This window comes from Mandrillus leucophaeus, unplaced genomic scaffold (assembly GCF_000951045.1).
Source record: "Mandrillus leucophaeus isolate KB7577 unplaced genomic scaffold, Mleu.le_1.0 Scaffold82, whole genome shotgun sequence".
NCBI classification, from domain to species: domain Eukaryota; kingdom Metazoa; phylum Chordata; class Mammalia; order Primates; family Cercopithecidae; genus Mandrillus; species Mandrillus leucophaeus.
This window is the reverse complement of record NW_012108919.1, coordinates 2,293,552-2,298,997: the sequence shown is the minus strand read 5'-3', so window position 1 is coordinate 2,298,997 and position 5,446 is coordinate 2,293,552.

Genomic DNA, 5,446 nt, shown 5'->3' with positions numbered 1-5,446 from the left:
AGGCGCCCAGCACCATGCCTGGCTAATTTTTTGTATTTTTAGTAGAGACAGGGTTTCACCATGTTAGCCAGGATGGTCTCAATCTCCTGACCTAAGGTGATCGTGTGCCTCAGTCTCCCAAAGTGCTGGGATTACAGGCATGAGCCGCCACACCCGGTCAGGAGTCTGTCTGTTTTCTACCCCTGGCTCTACTGTGTCTTTGGCTGAATCCTCTGCCTAGTGAACCACGTCTTTCTCTCTTTCTCTTCTTTAAGCTCAGATGAAGCTGTACCTCTTCTTGGAAAAACAAACCCATGAGAAAGGCACTAATCCTGTCCCCATTATATGGATGAGGAAACTGAGTTACCGAGAGATTAAGTAAAAACCAACATCATAGAGCCAATACGTAGCAGAGCCAGGATTTGAATACTGACAGATTGGTTCCAAAACCAGTGCTCCTAACCACTATACCATGCAACTGCTTAATTAGAATAGTCAAGTGTGTGTGTGTGTGTGTGTGTGTGTGTGTGTGTGTTTTAAAAGCTCTAAGGCCCCTTGCAGTCTTAGAGCCTACTGTGGAGCTGGACCCTCAGTATACATAGTCAGTGAATTTTTAATGAAGAAGATGAGTTTATTTTGGCCTTGGACAGATCACGAAGTATTCTTGGGTTTAAGGCACATTTTGGTAGTTTTCTAACTTTACCAGCAGAATATAGTCAACAACTGGGAAGAGTGGGCCTTGGTGGCATTTTTATGCCACCAACTGGCTTTAGGTGCACCAGCTAAAAGCAGTTTCTCACTGGAGGAGCTGCAAGAACCAGGAGAAAGTGGCACTATTCGTGCTGTGGTGTAAGACACGTTGCAGAGTCACATGTTCTGTTGCCAAATTTGGAGGAACGCTGTAATGTATTTTCTGTTGCAGCTCTGGGGCTTCTCCCAAACTCCTACTCCAATCCCCAAGGTCTTTTTTTTCCCTTCTGCAACAGGCTCTAGGAAGTCAGCACACTTCCCTCTCCTTCAGAAGCTGCCACTGTCCTTTGGGGTTGCTTTCCTTAATACGCCCCAAAGACAAACACACAAGACCTTTTTGTGTTTAAGGCTTTTACTGCTAATCGCAAAGGGAAAACAGAGCATCACAAAAATGACAATGATGGAGAAGCAGTAGGTGGTTCAGCATCTTACAAAGTCCTTGTGGTCTGGATCCTTTGTAGTTTTAAATTCCTTCTGAAATCATGAAGGAAAGCCTCAAAGATCTTGTGCCCTCTTCTGAAGATTGAACTCGCTTAATCTTCCCACTGTTTCTGATTTCCCCTTTAGTGAGGTCATAGGAATAATTTTCTTCGTGCGACTCCTCTTCCCAGCCTCAACATGCAGTCTCTGGGCATCCAGTAGGTGTTTGACTTCTGTAAAGACTTCCAGAGTGAGTTACTCTGGCTGGTTCAATGCACTGCTCTTTCTCTGGGTCTTTCCCTACACTCACTAAGGTCCCCAAAGGCAGGAACCATTCCCTGTTCTTCTGTCTCCCCTCTTGTTGATGGGTTTATGGCCCAAAGCCTGAGCTTATTGTCTACACAAGCAATGTAGAGATAGTTTATGGCTTGACTTGGAGCTTTACCCCTGAAAGTAATTCCCTGATGGTAAATTTGTACTTGTATACTTATTATGAATCAAGGGCCTTTAGGGGAATGTAATTTTTATTTAAAACCATCTAGTAGATGTTAGCAAATACAAGAATAGGAGAGTGGGTTGAGCCAGTCTGCTTGGGTGAATGTCTGCTTGGAAATTGCATACTAGGATATGCCTTCTTGAGTAATAAAATAAAGGCTGTCTGGAGTCAGATAGATGTGGAGCTGCAAGAAGAGGGTGTACAAATGTTCTTAGAGATAGATGTGGAGGTACAAGAAGAAGACATACAGATGTTCTTACTCTGCTTATACCATTGAATGTACTTTGATGATTTGGTGCCAGAAAAGCAGAGAAACACAGCTACAAAGAAACAAGAAAGGAGGAAGTAGGATCAGAGGACCTGGGGAAGGGGCATCCAGACCTGAGAGGTCAAGCTTAGAGACCAAACATCATACTTGGGCTGGGAAAGGCAGCATTTGATCAGGCGAGGGAGCAGGGAATGACTTTACTAAAGTATGACTAGAGATTGAAAGCACGTCAAGAGAAAGCCAAGAGCCGTGTGAAGCAAGTAAGACATATCAGCCCCAAGATCTGCTCTCCCTTCAGTATGGGTGGCCTTTTCCTGTTCTCTTGTCTGCGCTTTCTCAGCCAGTTGTGAATGATGAGGCCACCCAACAGAAATGATAAGCCCTCGAAACCTCTGTATTGTTATGTTCTTTTTCTAGCTAAGCAATTTCTTCATGATGTGAGGCAGAGGGTTGGAGCAACAGTTCCCAGCCGACTACCACGAGCTTCTCATGGTTGAAGCTGCCCTGAAAAGATACACGATTGAGAGCAGATGATGATAATCATTATCACCATTTTGGCCAACTTAGAGGAGAACGCATATAGGATACTAAAATCTTATGGTGCTGGCGAGGCATTTGATGGGAATCTGGCACTGATTCAGAAGACAGTACATCTACCCTGAGACTGTTGTAATTTCAACAACTTAAAATACATGCCCGCTTTAAGACAATATGTCAAGACTATAGTGAGTGAAATAATAATAATAGCTATTGTAATTTGAGTGGGAATTTCTTACAGTAGTCTGATTAGCAGAGGGTCTTTAGTCAAGGACATGCATTAACATCATCTATTGTACGAATGATAATCTACTAATGTGATACTATTAATACAAGAGTCGCTTTGTAGATTTGTCATCATTACATGTCCAATGAGTGTGTGTAAAAACAGTTAAGTATTTCTCCAGTGTCCTTCTCCTTAAAGTAGCCCATATTTTAAGCTCGTGCAGCTCTGCTTCACTTGCATGAGCATCTTCCCCAGGCTCCTGGAGAAAGTCTGATGCTTGGTCTGACATCTCCTGCTTCTCTCCTCGGTCAATCTCCTTTTCAACGTAAAGCCCTATCCCTTATTTCAAGCTCCTGATTAGTTGTCATGTTACTGTGGGTCTCATGGATCTCACTACCTGTTTTGGATGGATTATCCAGCTCCAAAGGGCTGTCAGACTCTCCTCCCAGAGGACATCCATCTAAGAACCCCTGTCCTTCATCTCGGCACACTTTCTCTTAATACTCTTCTTACCGAATTAAAGAGCTGGGAGCCTCCACCTCAGCATGGAAGAGCCATAGGTGCCAGACTCCAATCCATGAGCGCAGCTACAGGGGGCTGCAGCCTGGAATGCCCTAGGGGTGGAGCTGTTCAAAACCTCGGGAGCCTACCTCTTGCACCAGGATGCAGGACATGGAGTCAAAAACGATGGTTTTGGAGCTTTAAGATTTAATGACTACCCTGTTGGGTTTCAGACTTGTGTGGGGCTTATTGTGCCTTTCTTTTGGCCAGTTTTCACCTTTTGGAATGGAATGATACTCAATGCCTGCACCATCATTATATCTTGGGAATAAATGACTTGTTTTTGAACGCACAGTGTCATGGGTAGAAGGAACTCGTCTCCAATTGAGACTTCAGACTTGAAACTTTTGAGTTAATGCTGAAACGGGTTAAGACTTTGGGGGACTATTGTGAAGACATGATTGTCTTTTGAATTATGAGAAGGACATGGGATTTAGGGGGCCAGGTGTGGAATGATATGGTTTGGACATTTGTCGTCTCACAATTTCATGTTGAAATGTGATTCACAATGTTGGAGGTAGGATTATGGCAGTGTATTCCTCACAAATGGCTTAGCACCATCCCGTTGGTGATGAGTGAGTTCTTGCTCAGTTAGCTTATATGAGAGCTAGATGTTTAATGAGCCCAATTCTTCCTGCACTGTCTCTTGCTCCTGTTTTTCCATGTCATACACCTGCTCCCCGTTCACCTCTCACCAGGATTGTAAGCTTCCTGAGGCCTCACTAGAAGCTGAGCATTTGCTGGCACCATGTTTGTACAGCCTGTAGAACCATGAGCCAATTAATCCTCTTTTCTTTATAAATTACCTAAGTAATTACCAGGTTTTTTTTTTTGTTTTTTTTTTTTCCCCGAAGTCTCACTCTTGTCCCCCAGGCTGTAGCACGACGGCGCGATCTTGGCTCACTGCAACCTCCACCTCTGGGGTTCAAGTGATTCTCCTGCCTCAGCCTCCCGAGTAGCTGGGATTACAGGCACCTGCTACCACACCCGGCTAATTTTTGTATATTTAGTAGAGACAGGGTTCCACCATGTTGGCCAGGCTGGTCTTGAATTCCTGACCTCAGGTGATCCGTCCACCTCGGCCTCCCAAAGTGCTGGGATTACAGTCGTGAGCCACCGTGCCCGACCCAGGTATTTCTTTATAGCAATGCAAAAACAGACTAATACAGCGGCCATTATGCTGCCTGCCACAGCTATGAAAATAGTGCTCACTACATAATACTATAGTGCATGTTATAGGGAGTCATAAATATATTTCTTTTCTATACAACTTTTTATTTTCTTTGGACCTAATATTTGCCTCTTTTTTCTGTTTACTTGTGTTTTACATGTATCTATCTATTCATCCCTAAACCATCTGATAAAACCGACAATCTTAATTCCTAAACATGCCAACTATTCTTTTAGCTTCATCTCTCTTTTCTTGGCACCGTTCCTCAAGGGCTCTCTTTCTTCTCCAGTTTGGGTTTTGCCTTTTTGGGGTGCAGCATAGCTGTTTTCTTGTGGTTTCTCTTCAATACCATCCTGATTCTTTTCTCTCTCTCTTCTGTTTTAGATGCTCTGTTTCCAGGATCCCATGTCTTTTTTGTTGTTTACGCTCCCATTTAACTGAATCACATCAAAGTCTTTCTACCAGTTCTCCTGTTATCCTGGCCTCCCGTGTGATCTGTAACCCAAACACCTGGGCTTTTCCAGGATTCTTCAAGGAACAAGATCTTGTATTTGTGGCTTTGTCTGCTGCAGGTTTAAATTTCAACTTTCCCTGGTCTGCTAACTCAGCTGCAATTCACCTCTCTTCCAGCTCTCAGCTGTTGTTGATAGATATCGATTGTGTACTGTCATCTCTCAAAGTCTCTTTGGCCATGTGGTGTTGAGCCGCTTTTTATTTCTTGCTGATATTTTAGTGAGATTTCGGCAGGGAGAGGAGAAGAATGGGTGTGTGGACGCCTCTGCTCCGGGAACTGATTACTTGGCTTCCACACTTGGTTCAGCTCTTCCACTGAAGGCATGGGATTGTTTATTTTTCCCACAGATATTTTTGAAATATCCTAAAATGGAAGCTATTGCACTAACTGCCACTACATTATTTATTTTGTCATGTAGTAGGGTATGTGCTGAGATGGCCAAACCCCATTGCTGTATTTTTTTAGTAGTATAATTTCTTTTTTGCTTTGCTTCAAAGACTCTAAACTTTTTTTAATAGGTTTAT